Genomic DNA, 9,885 nt, shown 5'->3' on the forward strand with positions numbered 1-9,885 from the left:
GATTTCAAATCCTCATATCCCCTCTCTTCTCTGGTTGCTTCTTCTTACCTTTGCTTGTCACTCACTCTAAAAAATCATGATCAAAGGGAAAGGTAAGTCTCTTCCTCAATCTTCAAAATCAAAGACCAAACAACCTAGTATGCATCAACTCATTCCAAAGGAAAGACATCCAGTCACTGTTGTTGAACGTCTAGTTCTTAACAGTGCCATCGAGCCTTTTGGTGTGGACCTCCTCCTAAAAGTGATAGGATGACAGAATATTCTCAATCTTAGGGGTTCTTATCAACTTAGTTTAATCCATGAATTCTTCAGTAAATGTCATGTCATTCGTGATGATCCCCTGTGCATTCAAATCAAATTCTTGTATTACTCAAAACTCATCACTCCTATTACTTTGGGTCATCTTCTAGATCTCGAGGTCACTCGAATTCCAGTAACCAATAGGAATCTCAATGGCCTGGGTGTTTGAGGAGAGGTAATTCGCGCACTATGTCAAGGGACCACTGTTCCTCAAAATGATGATAATTCGCTTCACATTAATCATCTTGGACCCACGTTTAAAATCCTCCATAGCATTTGTGGGTCCAATGTATATCCATGTTATGTGAAAGGTAATCATCTTCCTCCCTTTGTGCTGAATGTGCTTTATGTACATCAAGAAATTCAAGTGTGCCTCCCAATGCTTCTTCTCAAGTAGTTAATTCGTATCATCCAAGGCGACCATCGGAACACACTAGCCTTTCTTGCGCTCATCTGTAAACTCACTCATCATGTTGGCCTCCTTGCCACATCTGATGCCATTCATCCAGAAGCATGGTTTGATAGTGACGCAGCCCAAGTGGCTCAACAGTTATATCTCACTTCATCTCTTCCCGAGAGAAGTGCTCCCATGCAGTCGGCTGCTCAACCTTCATGTCCTCCTACTCCTTGGGGATCCAATCGAACATCATTGCTAAGTTCGGAGTCTATCACAAATCACTAAGCACATCACCTCGAACGTCACCTACTGAACAGGATGGCTAGTATGGAGGAGCGCCTTTACAACTGTGAATGGTGACTCACCACGATTGAAAAGAAAGTCAATGTTCTCCAACAAACCAACTAGCAAATGGTAGACTTACTCGCACATGGTGATCCTCAAGGATGTTAGAAGCTGACTGGGAAAGTTCTATGTTGCTGCGAGTTTTTCACAACATTTTGTTTTGGGTTTGTTTTTTTGGGGGGGCTAAAATTGTATGGGGTTGTTGTTTACACTGACTGACTGTTATAAATATTGCCAAACTGGAGTAGTATATACATTTTGTTTTTCTTTTGTATGATTGGCTATAATTCATATCTGCATTAATGCCATCTTTTGAGATATGATAACTATTATACTACTGCCAAGAGTGTGTAATGCATGCAATGGTTTGATCATTATTCTATCTGCTTATATCACTGCTCTATTTGGTTTGCTATGCATGCATAGTTTTTGAAAATGATGTTTGATTAATCAACTGTTTTGATCATTATACATCTATCTTTTATAAATATATGTTCTTTGGTTCTCTCAAATACTTCCAACTTTAGTCAAATATCAATTGATATATCTATCTTTGCCAATGACTGAAAAAAAGGGGGAGAACGAATCAAACACCTTGAAAAGAAAATTGTATATCTACTTGAATGGTGATACAGGTGTTAGGAGGAGTAGCTGCACCAAGAAAGGTGGAGAATGTTGTTAGGGGGAGCAGCTACTAATTGTGTGTATGGTTTCACTAGACATTATAAAATTATGTAAATTACGTGTACACACAATTTAGGATATGATTGTCTAGATGTTGTTTTAGGGTGTTTTGGTATTTTGTCATGTAATTGACAAAGGGAGAGATTGAAAGTGCCCTAGTTTATCAATTAGCATAAGAGTTGAATCTGTTAGACAGAGAAGCTCCAAAGGCAGATCAATCAATCGTCTGCCTCAACTGGAAGTGTGCCGGAACTCGCCACAGGTAAATCTAAGCCTCACATCCCATGTCCCAAAACACCAGGTATTTTAAAACCCTTAAAACTGATTACAATATCATATGGCTTTTGATTTAGAAAACTTTTTCAAATTTTCAGAAAATCTCTAAGTTTTCAACTTCTGTCGATTTATCGATAGACTGATCGATATAATCAAGACGTGTTGTTGATGTCCTTGAAACTCACTCGATATTATCGAATGAGGACATATGTTGTCCAGCAACCACACATACTTCTGGACAGAATTATCGATATATCGATAGCAGTATCGATATCATCATAACTTGAATATCGAGTCTATCGAAGTTGACTCGATAAAATCGATAGCAGAGATTTTGTGTCCCTATTTTTCTAAAGAAAATCATGAAGACCTTCGATTTATCAAAGTACTCCTCGATATCCTCGGAATTCAAAAATTGATGATATCAGAAGACCTTCGATGATATCAATCTTAAACATTGTTTACCAGTAATTTTTTGAGGTGGTTTTTATCTTGGATCGAGGGTCACTCGATAGAATCGATATTCAAATATCGATGATATCGGGCCGGGTCGATTGCATCGAGAATGGAAATAAACTGTCCAGCAAGCTTAACTGAAAAATCCTTTTGATTTATCGATGCATCAACACGATTATTGATATCATCGACATTCTAATTCCGATGATATCGAGTGTACCTCGATCAAATCTTTCACCTGAAATATTTCTGAGGCATGTCTCTATCTTTTTCAAATGTCGAGGAATCGATCCTCGTATCGATGAAATCGGAGTTCGAAATCCGATGACATCGATACGTGTTTCGATTCCCTTGACCAGTTGGCAAAATATTTCAAAAGTGTATGACATCTGAGTTTGTATCATCGAGCAGCCAGTCGATACAATCGAGAGCATACGCTCGATGATATCGACCCTACTCGATGATATCGAACTCTTATATCCGTTGGAACTTTTTGCCTATATATAGAGAACTTGTCTTTAGTTGCTGGTAGAGAAACAAGAGAGTGCTTTTGAGTGTTTAACCTTAGATCATATACCCAAAGCCCTTCTCTCATGGAAGTTCATCCTCCAATCCACCCTCATCATTGACATTCAATAGAGTGGATTGGGGAATGAACTTCCGCATTCAAGGATCCTCCAGCTACTATCTTAATGGCAAATCATTGAGCTGGGATGCCTTGAATGCATGAATGATTGGAATCGCACTATCTCCCTTATAGGAAAATCTTCAATAGAGTAGGATTTCATTATTGCCTTGACCCAACCCATTGTCATGCATTGGTACATCTTCTGAGTTGCGGTTCAAGGAAGCAGAAGACTCTTCATTAACAAAGGAAGAGATCTTCGACAACCAGCTAAAAAGGACTCATCCGCTTATCTGTAAGTTATTAGAGTTTAGAGGACCATTGTGATCATTCCTTTGTAGGATTGGGTCTAAGGTGTTTCACCCTTTACAAGTCCTCTAGGAGGCCTCTGGCAGGAGTGTACGTGGTGGGTGCGTTGTGTTGACGCTTGCTCTGTGGAGAGCATAAACAGTTAGGGTCTTACAGAAGATCCTTAGCCAGTGTGCCTAAAAGTGGGTGCCTTTTGTTGACCCTTGCTTGTGAGAGCATAAACAAGTAAGGCTCCTTATGTGGATCCTTAGCCAGTGTACTTAAAATCGGGTGCTATGTGTTGACCCTTGCTCGTGGGAGCATAAGTTGTCAGCCTAGGTGTAGGTTGTACTGGTTAAAGGTGAACTTGATATAAAACCTTGAGTTTGAGGTGAATCGTGTGAAACCTGTTTAGTGAAATCCGGCACACTCAAGGGTTGAGTGCGTCTGCTGGGAATGGAGTAGGCAAGTAGTCGAACCACTATAAAAATGACTGTGTTTGTGATTAATGCTTTTCTTTGACTACTGTGTGATTTCATTGAATGCTTTCATATTTGATCACACCTCACACACAGTGACATTCACCATAAACTCTGAATTGCATCATGTTTATCATTAAATCAGTTTTGTGATTAGATCCTCTAATTGGCTTAGAAGCTATTCGAGTTATCTTGAAGAAATCCTGATTCATGCATATCTACTCAGGACAAGTTTGATAGGATTTTAAATAAACCATATAAATTTCTATAAAAGTCCTATTCACCCCCCTCTAGGACATTGACATATTCCTACTTCAACTAAAGCGGTCTCTACCGCAATTTCAAGAAACCCTATCCCCACCACAAAAATTTAGGCCTAGATGGCCATAACAAGTTGCACAACAAAGAACATCATGGTGGGATCCATGGAGAATGGCACCATCATGGATACATGCATGCAAACCATGGTGGGCCATTGGCCACACCTAGGGTCCAAGATGGGATCCCTACCATTAACTGGTAGATCCCACTTGTCGCATGCATGAAATGAAGAAAAACTAGCCTAAGAAGCACCCACCTCTTCTTCTTCAATCTTCCTAGCAATCCCAAGCTCCTAAGCTTCACTTTTAATGAAGGGTGATGAGGTTCTAATGGTTGGATTGGGAGATCAGGGGTGGAAGATGGGCTGGGATGTTGGGTTCTCTCCTTCCCTAGCTTGGACATTCCACTCTCTTTATGGGTTGCAATGGAGAAGAAAACGGGAGAGAGAGGTAGTAAAGAGAGGTAATGATGGGTTGTCATGATGACTTGTAAGAATGCATGGGGAGGGAGAGGCATGCTAGCCATTATTACTTGTAAGGCATGAGTGAGCTAAGGATGATGTCATCTTAGGGTAGGGTCGGTAAGATAGGTAGGGTGATGTCATGCAATCATGGTTGTAGAGATCTTTTTCTACCTGGAATCCTATGGTCCCGCAACGCGCAGTGTATGGCCAGGATTATACGCAGCCACAACTCCTAGCTAGGCATCGCATTGGTGCACAAGATGTGGCGTTGGAACCGCGGCAACGGTGCGGTCGCAATTGTACAGGTTTTAAGTTGAGCTGACTCAGATCTTCAGGATGCGACTTAAGGTCACAAGTAAACAATGTTTACAGGCTGCAGGTCACCAAAATTCGATGGGGAGGATCGCGAGAGTCTAAGGAACGGTATCGTACTAGGATACGGGCCTTACAGGTTGTTTCGTCATAAATTTTACTCTCTTCGTAGGACGATTCTCAGTTGAAAAAGTAATCTTTTATGGAATTTGATTCTCCTTCAGGATTATTATTTATGGTCGTATTCCAAGTATATAGAAAGGAATGGAGAATTTTGAAGGATTCTTGAATCTACACAATCCCTTTGTCGTTAAGATGAATGCGTTACAAGCCAGCATGTTGCCGAAATTGCCATGTTGCTATACTCATTATATATATACTTTGTATTGGAATAAGAGAAATACGAGTGTAAACCAATTTCAGAATCAATAAAATATATGATGATGATTGTTCTTTCATTCTTTCCTTTGTTATTACTAAATAGAGATATCCCAATCGAAATACATCTATTTCTAGTCAAAACAAATACCACGACTATGTGCGAAGCTTATAAATGTTACGGAATGAATTGTTATGTCCTAGAGGGGAGTGATTAGGACTAAATAAAAATTTTTGAATTCAAACACAATTGCCTAAATTAAACTAATTCACCAATTAAACTAAGGCAAATTAACACTAAGGCTTCTAAGCCAATATGGATCAAATCACATATACAATAATAAATATGCCAATTATGCAACTAGTCTATAAACATTATAGTGAGCTTATGTGTGCATTATAAGTTAAGTGCCTATTGTACAATTCAATTTAAGCAATCATAATATTTAACTAATCAATCACATAAGCATGAATAAGAATGTATGCAATTCACAATCGCAAATATAAGCATGTATAATGGTTTGATTTTCGTACTCTACTCACTCTCCCTAAGTATACCGGTATTTACTATCAAAGGTTTTAAATTATGTTTACCTTTAACTCATATAAGCATACACTCCTATTAGAGGCATACACAAGGACTTACACACATACTCACCAATTTTGGTGACCTATATAAGGTGTAATGACCCTGGAAATTTTGTGCTTATCTTTCCCTAAGTAGTTGTTTTTGGGGTAATTAGCGCTATACTCGATTGCTTGTGAAATTCGCATCAATCACTTTAAATTCGATCTGTATGACTCAAAACTTGTAGATTAGTTAGCGCTATGTTACTCTGAAATCTGGGATCCATCTCTAAATCCAGTTGTTCTGGAAAATTTTTAGAAGTTCTGGATCGGACCTGGACCGTGCGTCGGAAGTCCGATAGCGATGATCTTAGGCTGTTGCGGTCACCATGTTGGGCTTGACCATCACCTTGAAAATCAAGTCCATGTGATTTCTGGGTCGATTTGATTGAGTTCGGAGTGAAGAGTGTGAGAACGGTTGGATATTTAAAGTGATTTTATGAAATCTGAGTCGTGTCGCTTGCGCGATGATTTTAAGCTATCTGACCGTTGGATTCTGACCCAATTTCACCCTCTGATCAGGGAAGGTGGCCCAGGCATGTCCTTGTGCTTGTGGACCTGATCAAGATTCAGTGACCGTTGAATTAAGTGTGGTCTGCCACGGCTGATCTGTAAAGCCGGTCGATACGAAAACTCAGCTTGACCTAGATCCATGGTCAAAGAGCTTAAGTTCGACCTTTCGTGGTATTTGGCCCACCAGAAGTGCTTCGTTGGATCGTGAGAGGCTGGTTTTGGTTATACCCTAAGTATACCTTGGCCCTGGGGTTATTTTCATCAATTTGAGGCCTATTTATAGTCCTTAAACCCTAGATCTCTTTTCCATACGAATTTTCTCTAACCCTAGCTTGGAAAAAGAGTGGAAAAGAGAGAGAAAGTGAGAGAGAAGTTGGTGAATCATCTTGGATTCTTTCCTGTTCTTCTACATCCTTGAACCTTCACTTTGAATCGTTATTCTGACGATTCTGAGTTCATCTTTAGGTAAGTTAACCTAACCCTAATCTGTGTTAGAGCTTAGAATAGTCTTGGTGTTGTTGTATCCCATTTCTATTCTTGCCTTAGGTTATTCTATCGCCATTGACGAAGACAACTCGTCTGAAATCAATTCGGTGTTCTTTTCTGGCTTAAGGTGCAGACTTTAAGTGTATAGGTTATGGTTTTCAAGGCTTTCAATGCCAGTTAATGATTTATTCTTGTTATGGATGAGATTTCACATGCCAAATGTTATGTTTGCTTTGTGTTCCTGATATGCATGTGTTATATTGAGATTTGTGTATTCTAGGTGTATGTATAAAGTACCGTATACGTATAAAATATGCACTTATGTTTGCCTTGATTATTTGTCATGTATGTATGCTAGATGTATGTGCGACAACTCCTTGGTAAAAGGAATTGTCCAAATATGTGTATTTCAACATACGTCATGTGTGTTGTTTAATGTATTCTAAGTGTTTGTAGAAATGCCTGAATGATCTAAAGTGTAACTTATTACACTATTTGCGGGCGTTGAGAAGTGATTCTCAACACTCCTATTGATGTGCATGATTTCCTTCTTGCTAGTTACATTCCTTGTTATTTAATTTCAAGCATTACTTATGCTTACATTTATGTTAAGTTGATATTCTTCAAGTGCTTGAGTACCACATGATTTGAGTTGTTGTTCCATTACTGTTCTACATTTAATACGATTATCTGTGGTAGTGTAATGTGTGTGGGACTATGCATTAGTCCAGGAAATCGGTAATTAGCCTTAAGATTGTGGTTGAGGTTGCTTTCGTCATGTAGGACGTATTAGACGAACCCGAGTTGTATTAGAGTTGTCGGCAGTGGTTTGGCCACGCGGAGTGTTTGCGCACTCTATGTCGTTCAACTCAACGTGCGCTCGTGCTAGTCAAGTTCGTCAAGTAACCCGATTGTCCGATGTATGTTCACCATGTATGGACGCTACTGTTTGAATCTAGGGTACCGAACTTACCGATGAAATCCTGATAACCATGGTACCTTGATCCGCTAAGACTCATGAGCCAGACAAGGTAGTATGGGACACCGTGGTCGAGCTGTCGGCCTACGCTGGGGTGACGAGCCTCCCCGTAGTGACCAGTGAGCAACTAAACTCGTGAGCCGATTATGGTGGTATGGGACACTATATTCGTGCTGTCGGCCTACATTGATTGGTGACGAGCCCTTTGTAGTGACCTCGAGCATACCTGGATACCGCATTGAGGTGACGAGCCTTAGTGTAGTAATGATGGTATGATAGGCGTGCATTGATTGGTGACGAGCCCTTTGCAAAGACCTCAAATCATATGATCGTATGAGATATCTAAGACTGACGACCCTAGAATGGATCACTGTTTGGATGGTGATATGAGGAAGGTATCTTAGCTTCCCAATCCTGCTGTATGAAAAGGACTAATAACAACTTGGTAATCATATTCATGCACCGCATTTGCATGTGCTTTGTAGATGTGGTGCACTTTGAGGTGGTGTCATTCGTAACGTAAGATGAAGATGCAGAGGGTGTACGCGTGAGGGCACACATCATTCCGCATTCATCCTTGCATTAAAAAGAGTACTTAGGACTTGTTTAATTGTTCTGCTTTATCATTACTGCTTGATTGAATTGATAACATGTTAACCAGTGCCTTATTGTTTCACTGAGTTGATCACTCACTCCCACGTTCTAGGGCGGTGTTAAACACCTACCAGACTCTGTCTTAGGTTCTGATGTTGCAGATGTTGATGCGACGTCTGAGGCAGAGCGGGAGATGGATGATAATGAGGCTGCTTTCTCTTATATGCAATTTTCAGACGGGTTCTAGCGAGCTTGTTCTGATGCGCGGGATTCTGGGATTATTTTTTTGGGGATTTAAATGATGTAACTTGATACTTATAATTTTGATAAGTAACACTTTCATTACGACCTGGTTTGTATATGTACTTCAGGGATTTGCACTTGAACACATATATTTCTATAAGTCTTCCGCTTGCTTTCTTCACTTATCCCTAAATTATATCTATGTTTGGGCTTAATCTATTCCATGTTTTATGCACTAATACAGTCAACATACATCCATCATTAAATATGTTGCATAAGTGATGTTTTGGAACTCGGGAGCTGAGTTATGCTCGACCCCCAAATTTCAGGACGTTACAAGTTGGTATCAGAGCATGATCTAGATTAAACCAGACCTGGGTTATGGTCACACACCGCACGTTGTCGCCACTTTAGTGTATTTGGGTGCGGGTCTATCGTAGATTTTGTGTTTGTGCTCCGTAGCTTCTATTGGTGAAAGTTTCTTGAAAACGTTCCCCGAGATCGAGTCTGTGCTCTCCTGATCACACACAATGACCCGAAACCTTTCCTAGACCATCTATTAATGAGTTTAGATGGTTTATCATCCTGTTTTAACCCTTTAACCTTCAAGAAATCTTTATTTGAATCAGATTTCTGCCAGAATGGCTCGATAGGCGTCAAATCATGCAAGGGGCCAATCGGGGCATTTCCAGTGGGGCCCAAGGGGGAACCACATCATTTTGACCATGGGGGACCAGGAGGACCTCGCCCAAACAGCGAGGCATCGCCGGTCAGTCCAAAGACCGGCGATGCCATCGCCGGTTCGGTGAGGGCTCGCTGATCAGCGGGCCAGGCGGGACAGGCCGGCGCGGGCTGACCCATTTTAGGCCTAAGGTGGCCCACCCCTCCACGGTTTTCTGTTTAAAGCCTTTCCTTTACCCTACTTCCTTCACAAACTCCCCTCTCAAGCTCTCCTTTTCTTAAAAACCCTCTCCAATCTCTTCCAAATCTCTTCCAAATCCTCTTCTTCTTCCATTTTCGTACAAACCCCATCACCCCATCTCAAAACCCTCACCCCATTGCTGTTTAACCTTTCTTTCCTCCTCATTTGAGCTCTCACATTCCTTTTTGGGCTCTCAA

This window comes from Magnolia sinica, chromosome 9 (genome assembly GCF_029962835.1).
Source record: "Magnolia sinica isolate HGM2019 chromosome 9, MsV1, whole genome shotgun sequence".
Classification (NCBI taxonomy): domain Eukaryota; kingdom Viridiplantae; phylum Streptophyta; class Magnoliopsida; order Magnoliales; family Magnoliaceae; genus Magnolia; species Magnolia sinica.